The 12,144-nt window shown below is 37.7% G+C and overlaps 1 protein-coding gene across 1 annotated transcript in view; it reads left to right on the top strand.

Annotated features, from left to right (window-relative positions):
• The window catches only part of LOC134818452 (calumenin-A-like), an 88,894-nt gene that overhangs the window by 57,340 nt on the left and 19,410 nt on the right, over positions 1 to 12,144 (top strand). The gene's annotated exons all lie outside the window — the stretch shown is intronic.

Here is a 12,144-nt window from a genome sequence, read left to right as displayed (position 1 = left end):
TGTTTGAGAACCAGTTTGGTTTTAGGAAGAGTCACTCAACTAACCACGCCCTTAATTACTCAGTTGACTATGTAAACTCCCATATAAAGGAAAAGCAACATGTATTAGGTATCTTTATTGACTTATCAAAGGCATTTGACACTATCAGTCACGATAAACTTCTCATAAAACTTGACAAATATGGTATAAGAGGTAACGCAAACGAGCTTATTGGAAGTTACCTATCTAACAGACAGCAGTACGTTTCAGTTTTAGGTGAGGAATCTGATAAACTCCCTGTTATTTGTGGAGTACCACAAGGTAGTGTTTTAGGACCGCTACTGTTTATAATTTACATAAACGATATCTATAACTCATCAGACCTAGGAAAATTTATACTTTTCGCTGATGACACCAATATATTTGTAGTTGACAAATCTGTCCAGAATCTCTACCAAAAAGCTAATACTATAATGAATTCTGTTTACAATTATATGAAATGCAATCTTCTCCACATTAACATCAAGAAATGCTGTTACATTCACTTTACACCAGGAAAGAAGGATGTAACTAGTAGTAGTAGTAATAGTAATGATCTTATTTTAACGTTGAATAACACAGTCATTAAACGTGTTGATGAAACTAAATTCCTCGGCGTTATTATAGATAAAAACCTTAACTGGAAACCTCATACTGCATATCTTAGTTCTAAATTAAAGTGTGAAGTCGGTAAACTCTGCCGTATGAGAAGATACCTAAAGAGCTGTATAATGACCTCTACCACACCCTCTTCGAATCTCATCTAGGATATGGGATCTCAGTGTGGGGAGGCATATCGAACAATAGGCTTGAACCAATATTTAAAATTCAAAAAAAGTGCACTCGTATTCTATTTGGTGATCAAGAGGCATACAGTAATAAGTTCAAAACATGTGCTAGAACCCGCCCAATTGGATCCCAAAAACTTGGAGCCGACTTCTATAAACGAGAATCAAGTAAACCCCTTCTCAGCAGAAACAAAATACTCTGCGTGCATAATTTGTATAAGTACTACTGTCTACTTGAAATGTTTAAAATAATCAAACTTCACACTCCAATACCGATGTACAATTTATTTCAAAAGTCACCCCGACGTGATAACTACTTTATTAACCCCGCTGCAACCAATTTGTTTGTATATAAAACCTCGAATATGTGGAATAAATTCCTTAAACCTTCTAGTAAGATTGACTTCTCGTCCCCAATTGCACTTGTTAAAGGTCGCATTAAAACTATGCTACTCAATGCTCAAAAAGCTGGAAACACTGATGAATGGTCAGAACTCAACTTTGATGGAAATGACATGTGCCTATAATAAGAACATACAAACTAGTCCATATAGATTTCATACTACACACACAAAATAACACACACAATACACACCACAGTCAAACATAGAAACTATATATTCACGCATATAACAGAGAACACTGATCAGCTCATCCGCTTTACACTAGTGTCTGGACTTGTCTGGAGTGTACGTCTGGAACGTGGGACGGACTCACAAATATATTGTGTAAACGTAGCGCGCGAAACTTAAATATTGTATAACTCTATCATTTCATTACCCAGCATGATTTACCGCGCCAGATTAATGAAATGACGCCGCGCTATATCCGTGAACCTACCGTCACTTATATCTTATATTTTATATTTTGTATCTCTTACTACGTAACGCGAAATTAAGTTGTATCACACTCCCGGTTTTGGACCCCAATGTTAACCTTGCAGCAACTGTGTCAGCCCAATATACTCTAGAAGTATGATCACACTTATTTTAATGAACAAAAGACCCATAATTAATATAATCAGATACTCGTCAACAGCAGCAGTTTCCGTCCGTGTGATGTGTTGTCCTCCTCCTTTCTGTGTCCCCGTCGTTTTGTTTTGTGAAATGTATTGTAGTAGTGTTTTAATATTTAAATCGAACGCAACTCAATAGTTAATAATAACAAACACAAATACTATTTCAAATAATTGATTAATATCGATTTATACGAACCAAACATTAATTATTTTTTAATAACCTTTTATATATGTGTTAAACGATCCAGGGCATATCTAAAATTCGATAATGAACTTCATATATTATTAGTGCCGCGTGCTGATAAATATTCTGGGAATCAATCCACCCAATCGTGGCGATAATATATTTTTGTGCTTGGCCGGTTTTAGGTTTGAGTTTGTGCTCTAAAAGTGGTAAATCGGGTGCTAGTAAAGCTCTTGCAGGCAACTGGCTCCTTTTGCCAACTGCTTTTGGTTTAAGCGCTGACTCACATTTGGAACTGGCACTGGTATAATTGTAATATCCTACGAAGTCAGCATGCTATATTATTTTGCAAAACTCGTTCAATATCTTGACAATATTAAAAGTTTATGGATTTAGGTTTAGGCGCGGCGCACCGCTTATATGTTATAGCTCATTCAGCTTCTGTTTTCAGCGATGTGTTGCTACACACTGTATAGCATGTGGATCAAGCGCGGTGCCGCGCCTAAGCAGCAAAAGAGTTATTTATTTTAAAATTCAATGAAACTAATAAATCAATGAAACTAATAAATCAATGTTTTAGCTCATTTTACAAAGTCAAATATTTAAAACAATTAAAATTGTATAGTGCTCAATTTGTAAATGACTAGTTGATCTTTGCTATTGGAAGTTTGTCAAGGACTGGCAGCTAGCGGGGGCAAGGAATGCACGGGCTTAGGGGCTTTTGAGCACACCAGAACACTAGCTCGGTAGATTTTTGGAAACTAGAAGGACTGAAAACTAAAATTGTTTTTGATGGAGGCTGAGGCATGTTTTTGAGAGGGACGGTATAATAGCTTGTGGTAACAACTGGCCTTTACTTTAATAGGATGAAGTTTTAGTTTTAGGACAGGAAGAAGGCATTAAGAAGATTTGCTCTTTGTTTACAAGGCAGAATATAAGCAATGTTGGTTATAATATGTATCAATATCTAGATCTTCGTTTATCAATTTTCACTAAATGGGTTTAAAATTTTAATAGGGAGGGAAATTCATCAACTTTATTAAGTACCTATCAAAAACAAATCTTATATCAATGTAATATATTAAAAATCATAATCCTAAGTCTAATAATAAATCTGTTAAAAACACTTTCTCACTACACTGCGCTCACACACGTTAGTAAGACAAAGGAAAATGCACACCCAGCTAATTTTCAATTTCAAGATAATCATTTTGGATGTGTGGACCCTAGGGTAGACTTAATGTCAAAATTTAGATTTTGGCACAATTACGTTCCAAATACGAGTCGTTCTGCTATTGAAGTTGTCAGGGGGGTCTGCTTGGCTTAGTATAAGGGTGGGTTTCCTACTTGAGCAGGTGAAATTTTCATGGAGGGAAATCGGAGCACGGAATTTCATGATTTTATAGAGCTCAAGGAAACAATGGTAAGTGTACAGGTTTTGGACGGCAAGTATTCCGTGTTCCTTGAACAAAGGTTTCGTGTGCTCTTTCAAGAAAAATTTTTTGTTCAGATTTTGGTTGCCAAACGGTCGAGCACGAGCACAGGTCTTAAATTTATCTAGGTATGCCTCCCTGTCGCCAAACAGTACCCTGAGACAATATTTTTGTGCTTTGAATACAGAACTTATACGAGTTTTGGCTGCCCCACCCCAAACCGTGATACAATAGGAGAGGTGTGATTCAAATAGAGTGTAATACAACTGGCGGTGTAAGAAATCTGGGAGGGAGCAGCGTAGGCGGCAGAGAGTTGATGTTGCATGGCTGAGAGAACGCCTAAGTGATTTTATATGTTCTTCCCAGGTTAGCTTTTCATCGATGACGACTCCCAGAAACTTAGCAGATGCAACTTGTTTTATTGGAAAGTTATCAATGGTTAGAGTATATTCAGAATTATTGTCAGTCTGGGAGGACGATGCTGGTTTAAAGTGAATGAAACAGCATTTAGACAAGTTGACATGGAGTTTGTTTGCTCGCATGTAGGAATATAAACTAGCTAAAAGAGAATTACCACGCATATATGCCTCCTTTTTAGATTTCCCAGTCACAAATATATTGGTGTCATCAGCGAAGGTGACAAATGATCCCAAACTGGAGCTGTTGGCGATATCATTAATATATAGGAGAAATAAGAGAGGTCCAAGAATCGAACCCTGAGGGACTCCAAACTGTATTTTCAAGGCGTCAGATTTCTCACCAACAACTTCAGTATATTGTGATCTATTTGTTAAGTAACTTTTTATAAGATCATTTGCCACCCCACGTATCCCATAGCCCTGTAATTTGACAAGTAATGTACCATGATCTATTGTATCAAAAGCTTTGCTAAGGTCTATGAATATGCCTAAGACATGATGCTTAAGTTTTAGAGATTCAGTTATAAGGTTTACTGAGTGATTAACTGCATGTGAAGTAGAGTGTGACTGCCTGAAGCCAAATTGTGTTTTAGATATTATACACTGTGAGCTAGCAAACGAATATATTCTTGAGTAAATGATCTTTTCAAAGATTTTACCAAATATAGAGAGAGTAGAGATTGCAATTGGGCGGTAGTTTTCTATTTATTTTTGTATCTCAAAAATGATGTAAAGTTTTTAATATGACGTAGAATTAAAGCTATTTCCGTACAGCCTAAGTGCTAAGCATGCTCGTTAGAAAAACTATGAACAATGAACATAACATGCTAGCTTTCTTTATTTTTGTAAGTTGCGTCGGCTGACATCTTGGGTTGTACTGGATGTAACAAGTTTATTATCGGATGTCTACTTATATTTATTATGATATCATTATTCATTGTAATGGCAATAAAATTTAAATTTTGTTTTACTTAAAATTTTGTTTTACTTTTACTGTCACCCTGACACTCCTCAATTTTGTTGCACGTGTAGAGTCGTTGAGCTAGTCTTATTACGTGTTTAACTCTCCTACGTTTGTCAGTAAAATTAGCATGCTTTTCCCTGGCATCATTACAAGGATTGCAGTGACAGGCTTCCTTGATCTCACGACAAAGTTTAAAAAAAAAAAAAATGTTTAAAAGATGAGGATGAAGTCGTGAGATGGTCATATCCGTCAATAACTGGAAGGCAAAGTCGTCCCACCTTGGAGCTGCCTGCAAACTAAGTAAGCGATCTGGTAAAGGAAACTTAGAAAATTCTATCAATATGCTTACCACCTCAGAGGTTAGGGAATTGTTTGTCCGTAAGTTGGCGGGAACACACAGTCCAGCAGCACTGTGGAATTCAATGGTCATCTTATGTCTGTCGCTGGGACGGAGGGCAAGAACTGAGCTGAGAGAAACCAGATACGGGGATTTGATAATTGAGGTGGTTGATGGGAACCAATTTATCACGTTGGATAAAGAACGCCTCAGTAAAACACGGCAGGGGGAAGATCCACGGAATATGAGACATGGAGTTGGAGTTCTTTCTGCTGATCCGGACTGTTTACACTTCTGTCCCGTTGCGACTTTCTTGAAGTACTCCTCCATGAGACCAGGGGTTGCCGACGATCCGGATGCGCCCATGTTTCTCAACCTGGCAAGAACAATGTCAAAAGATCCCCGTAAAGCTTGTCTGAAGGACGGTCCCTGGTTCATAAGCAGCCCTTCGGGAGTGAACAAAATAGCAGGAGCTGTGAAAAAGATGGTTGTTGTCTCGGAGATTGATGTCGGGGATCGCAAAATATCCAATACCTCCATCAGGAAAATGGTGGTGTCAAGTTTGCTGAGGAAAAATGTTGTGCTAAAGCAAATTATGGCCTACACCGGTCATAAGAGCGCTACGTCTTTGATAAACTATGACACAATGGATCATGAAGTCGGCACAAAGATATCTAACCTAGACAAACAGCACATACGAGAAGCAATCAGCTCCGCCGGTATTTGTAGGATCACCTCAAAGTCCACCGCAAGCAAACAGAGCTAGAGGTTCCTCTGACAATACCAGTGAAGATTTCACACCCAAATCAAGGAAAAGACTCTTTACGGATATATCAGTGACTATCTCGCCAAAAAAGATGAGGACTGCTAGCAGATTAATATCCTCACTGAGTGAGACTGACAGCAGACCGTCATCTTCACATAGTAGCAACAGGCTGTTATCTTCACACAACAGGCTGTCTCCTTCACACATAAACAACATACTGTCTTCCTCACAATATTGTAACAACAAACTAACATCTTCACTGAGTGAGAACAGACCGTCATCCTCACAAACTGTCAACAGACCGTCATCCTCACAAACTGACAACAGACCGTCATCTTCACAGAGTGAGAACAGAATTACATCCTCACAAACTGACAACAGACTGACATCCCTGCAAAACCGTAATGTTTTCTCGAAGATAAAAAAATTGATCGGAGACAATGCTGTGATACACAATATGACATTTAACTTTAATTGAATTGTGTATTAAGGCTTTTTTCTTAGTTACTATATTTTATTAATTGTAAATCTAATTGTTCTTAAGATTTTTAAACTGATTTAAAATTGTTTATGCAAACGTTTTCAGATACATGAAACATTAATCTACTTTCAAAATTTGTTTATCTAATGACTAGACTGTTTCATTTGTTTGAGAGTACACTCCGGAAATCAAAATATCAGCTGCTCAGCATCTCAAAACAGTGCGATTAGTTTATAATCGCATCGTCTTGAGAGCTACTTATAACAACAAAGTCGGTGCGATTATAAATTAATTACACTGGTTATAACATCAGAGGCGTGGAGTTGTACGTGTTAGAATCTTAATTCTATTTGTAGCTTGTTTTTGTACTTCATATTACTAACCCTGTATCTCACTTTAGCAAAGGTTTAGTTCCAGTGATTGTATATACAGTGTTGGGGTAAAGGGACTCCAGAAGGCAGACAAGGCTCGACTCCAGACTCTAGTTGAAGTAACAGAAGAGAGAGGAGTGTCCAGTGTTTAGTTGACTCCAGACTCTAGCGTAGCAGAAGGGAGAGGAGTGACGTTGTCGACTCCAGACTCTAGTAAAAAGACATTGTTTAGTTTAGTATTGAAATGTGTTTTAACTATTAGTCAGAGCAGAGTAGTGTGAGTTACTGAGTCACACCATATCAATCATTCACTATTTAAGAGAGTACATTGTAGAGTAACAAGGTTACTTTTGACACAAGATTTGTATAACCTCTTTATTCCTCTAATTTGTATTTATAATAATTGAGTATTATTTGTTATTTAATTAACCCAAGAACAGGGTTCCAACAGTACGCGAATCCAACTGCATGTATAATACGATTACACCAGTTATTGCACTCGGCTGCGCCTCGTGAAATAACTGCAATAATCGAACTCGGCTTTGCCTTGTGCGATTATTGTATCAATTTCCACTCGGCTGCACCTCGTGCAATTAATAGTGTAATCGCATTGTACGCAGTTAGATTAGCGTATATAATTGCACAAATTGATACTGAATACATTGCAAAAGATTTAATCTCGATTTGTGAAGTTTGAAAGAAGTTACTGCAATGCGCGCAATTTAGAGAATGTGATATCGTTGACCATGACATACGTTGCATGCTACTTTTCGCGCGCGAAATATCTTTGATATTTGGGATACGAAACATGTATCAATAATATCGGTAGAAATATAACTTGTAACCTGCGCCAATATTATGAAACAGCAAATAAGGTAACTAACTTTGTAAAAAGATGTAAGTTTTTATTTGTTGATCGTGCGTCGTTTTTTTCAAAATTGCCATGCCTCAAATAATTTTTGCGTATATTTTAAGCTCTACGGCAGTTTTTGACCATGGACTTAATTGACGATGTCAATTCATCGCAGCTCGGCGCGGCACAGTAGCGCATATTTGATATCGCCGATCTAGCTGTGAGAAGCCTCATTGAGTGCGCGGCGCGGCACAGTAACGTATCGCGCTACAAACCATGGACCAGCTGCGATTATTTCAAACGTAATATTTATCAAACACAATTTAATGTTTATATTTAGTCTCAGAAATCAAAATTCCCCCAAATTATTACCGAATTAATTCAAACAATATACACATTGAATTTTTATAAAAATTCAATATGAAATTCAATAAAAAATCTTAGTAAATTTTATAAAAGCCCTACAACATTTATTATGTAGTAAATTCCCCAAAATTGTATAAAATTATCTAACAAGTATTTTTTTCGTTTGTTTTATTGAGTTTTAATATTTGTTTTATTTATTAATTAATCTATTGCAAATAGTTTCCGGTAGCAATCCGCTAATATAAGTACAAAGTACGACTGTGCGTTCTTCCCGTAGTTCTTCCCGTAGTTCTACTGCTAGTTTGTAGTTAACTGCTAACTACTCAAATATTGTATAATCAATAATTCTATCATTTCATTACCCAGCGTGATTTACCGCGCCAGAATAATGATATGACGCCGCGCTATATCCGTGAACCTACAGTGACTTATATTTTATATTTTGTATCTTTTACTACGTAACGCGAAATTAACAATTAAGTTGTATCACACTCCCGGTTTTGGACCCCAATGTTAACCTTGCAGCAACTGTGTCAGCCCAATATACCCTAGAAGTATGATCACACTTATTTTAATGAACAAAAGACCCATAATTAATATAATCAGATACTCGTCAACAGCAGCAGTTTCCTTACGTGTGATGTGTTGTCCTCCTCCTTTCTGTGTCCCCGTCGTTTTGTTTTGTGAAATGTATTGTAGTAGTGTTTTAATATTTAAATCGAACGCAACTCAATAGTTAATAATAACAAACACAAAAACTATTTTAAATAATTGATTAATATCGATTTATATACGAACCAAACATTAATTATTCTTTAATAACCTTTTATATATGTGTTAAACGATCCAGGGCATATCTAAAATTCGATAATGAACTTCATATATTATTAGTGCCGCGTGCTGATAAATATTCTGGGAATCAATCCACCCAATCGTGGCGATAACATATTTTTGTGCTTGGCCGGTTTTAGGTTTGAGTTTGTGCTCCAAAAGTGGTAAATCGGGTGCTAGTAAAGCTCTTGCAGGCAACTGGCTCTTTTTGCCAACTGCTTTTGGTTTAAGCGCTGACTCACATTTGGAACTGGCACTGGTATAATTGTAATATCCTACGAAGTCAGCATGCTATATTATTTTGCAAAACTCGTTTAATATCTTGACAATATTTAAAGTTTATGGTTTTAGGTTTAGGCGCGGCGCACGCGCCGCTTATATGTTATAGCTCATTCAGCTTCTGTTTTCAGCGCTGTGTTGCTACACACTGTATAGCATGTGGGTCAAGCGCGGTGCCGCGCCTAAACAGCAAAAGAGTTATTTATTTTAAAATTTATTTTTGTATCTCAAAAATGATGTAAAGTTTTTAATATGACGTAGAATTAAAGCTATTTCCGTACAGCCTAAGTGCTAAGCATGCTCGTTAGAAAAACTATGAACAATGAACATAACATGCTAGCTTTCTTTATTTTTGTAAGTCGCGTCGGCTGACATCTTGGGTTGTACTGGATGTAACAAGTTTATTATCGGATGTCTACTTATATTTATTATGATATCATTATTCATTGTAATGGCAATAAAATTTAAATTTTGTTTTACTTAAAAAAATTTTGTTTTACTTACTGTATACCGCTAGTCATCCGCTAGCTACCGCTTTGACATATGTTGCATGCCACTTTTGCGCACGAAGCGCGTGCCACCGAATTAATTCTGTAAATAATTAAGGTGAAGGTAAGTCAGCTTAATATAAGTTTCCCAGTGAGATTGTGGAAACACGGCTGAGGCCGGACCTTGTGATATTCTCAAGGCCGGCAAAGATAGTTATTTGGTGGGAGCTAACAGTACCATCTGAAGAGCGGATCGCTGAATCGCACGAGTACAAACTCGACCGATACAGAAGTCTGCAGAGTGAGATTCAGGCGAAAGGTTGGTGCTGTTATAATGCTGCAGTCGAAGTTGGAGCTAGGGGAGTGGTTGCGCAGAGTTTGGAGAGAGCTGCGAGGAGGATTGGTTTTAAAGCAAGAGAGCCGAAGAAGCTGGTACGGGACAGTGGGAAAGAGTTAGCTCACTGTTCCAGATGGATCTACTTGTTGTCGGGGAGGAGGGAGTGGGAGTTCAGGAAGGTTGGAGCTTGAGAGTTCACTATTACATCTAAAGGTACCATAAACGTTATCTCGTCGCCAATTGCGAGCTCTAACGGGTCTCCTCAAGTGACTCTCGGATCAGATGGTGGTTCAAGGGTGGACTGCTGGGGCGCCTGACAGGAAACCGTATTGCGATTAAAGCCCCGAAACGGTGTCAGGTTGGTAACTGATGATTCTGATCCATGCTCCTATGATTTTGCTGTTGTATCTCAACTCGCTAAACTTAAACATCTCCGCATCTTGGGTGAATATGTGTACATCTTCATACTAAACCCAGGTGTGGCATGTGTCAGTGAATACGGGCGAGCGGATGTAATATAGCAAAGGTGGTGTGGCAAGGCCTAAAAGACACAGTCAGATAGTTGTCAGCTCGCTGACTGTAAGGGAGAAGGTATATCCGTATTTCGCTGCTACTGATGCAGTTCTTGATCTGGCAATCAAGGCTTCTCTGTTTTTCGTCTAACTATGTACCGTTGGGCTTGTGGAACCCGTAGGGGGGACATACATAGGTTAGAATGGTTTTGTGCACCAAGGGGAGTGAGGGAATGAGGGTTGAAGAGAGAGAGAGCTAGAGTTGTTCGGGTGGTTAGGATCAGTAGGTGGAGTGTTTGGTTGGAGCCTTCTGTTTTTTGCTGTATAGCATTTCAGTCACTCCGCAGTTTATTAACTGTGTCTCAACTCTATCAACTACCGCTAGATAACCGAAATTTCCGCTAGCTACTGCCGATGAGTGTCATAACTTAATTCTGTCAATAATTGCGGTGAAGGTAAATGCAATTCAACGTGCATCAAGTCAATAACGACACGTATATAATAGCAGTAAATGACTTGTTTTACCCAGTCATCTTAATCTTGAATATACTTTTTTCATTCAGCAGCTCTTAGATGTATTTGTCTTAATGTGCAGTTTGATAATAGGAGCCATTCCGACTTTTGAATTATTACTATTTTTAGATCCTTCCGCACAGCATAAAGATATATTCTTTATCCTCCAGCCAAATCTAATACAGAAACTGCCTCTTCAGTCTTCGTTGGGCATTGTATATCTTGGTGACTGAATAGGTATCTAGGTCCACATTTTAGGCATCCATTAAATGTGGTTAAATCTGAAGCTCAATCATATTTTATAAATTTCGGTATATTGTCCATTATCCACGTTCTGCTTTCATAGTTCAAACAATAGTGAGTTCTAAATATACAGCTTTAAACCGACTAAGTATGAATGAATGGAATACCTGACAATCCGCACTCCTATAATTCAAAAGCATGAGTAACTCGTAGTGATACGTATGATTTCTAGAAACTTTAAATTAAATTTAGCGCTCACAGGTCCTCGTGATCATGTGATCGCCGCATGAGGTTCTGTAAATGTACGGGGCACCCTCAAGCTTAAATTATTCACCTTACTGAGGCAGTCAACCAACGCGCAGCTTTATTTTTATGATATGATATGTTTTGATTGTTATTAATAAATACCAAAATTTAAATTTGTTTTCCTAAAATTTGTTTTTCCTAATTTGGAGCATCATATCGTGATTCTTAGAAGACCTTAAGTACCTCTTATATGAATAGTACTATACAATGCACTACAATGTATGTAAACTGAAGGATGAGGGCCAAGGATACCCTTACAAAATTCATGATATTTTGGCAGATCCCTCCTCATAAAATCCTCAATCACAGATTTCCCGAACATTCAGCTGAGTTGACCACATGAGATTGATGGGTCTGATGACTGATCATTCAGAACCCCCTCTAAAATAGCTTCCACTGAGATCAGATCATCACTTGCTGGCAAAGCTTTAAAATGTAATTGCTTTGTTAGTCCTCCTTTATATGAGAAGCTGAATCAATACTTTGAGTGAGCACATACAAATTTAGATAAACTGGCTATCACAATTTTTTCTTCTCTTTGCCCTTGTTAAATTATTGCAGTTCAAAGGAGGATCACGGAATTGAGGGACAGTAGGCAGTACACAAATATATTATGTGCACAAATATATTATGTGCT

This window comes from Bolinopsis microptera, chromosome 7 (assembly GCF_026151205.1).
Source record: "Bolinopsis microptera isolate Bmic1 chromosome 7, MBARI_Bmic_1.0, whole genome shotgun sequence".
Classification (NCBI taxonomy): Eukaryota; Metazoa; Ctenophora; class Tentaculata; order Lobata; family Bolinopsidae; genus Bolinopsis; species Bolinopsis microptera.
This window is presented reverse-complemented; position numbering and strand designations above follow the sequence as displayed.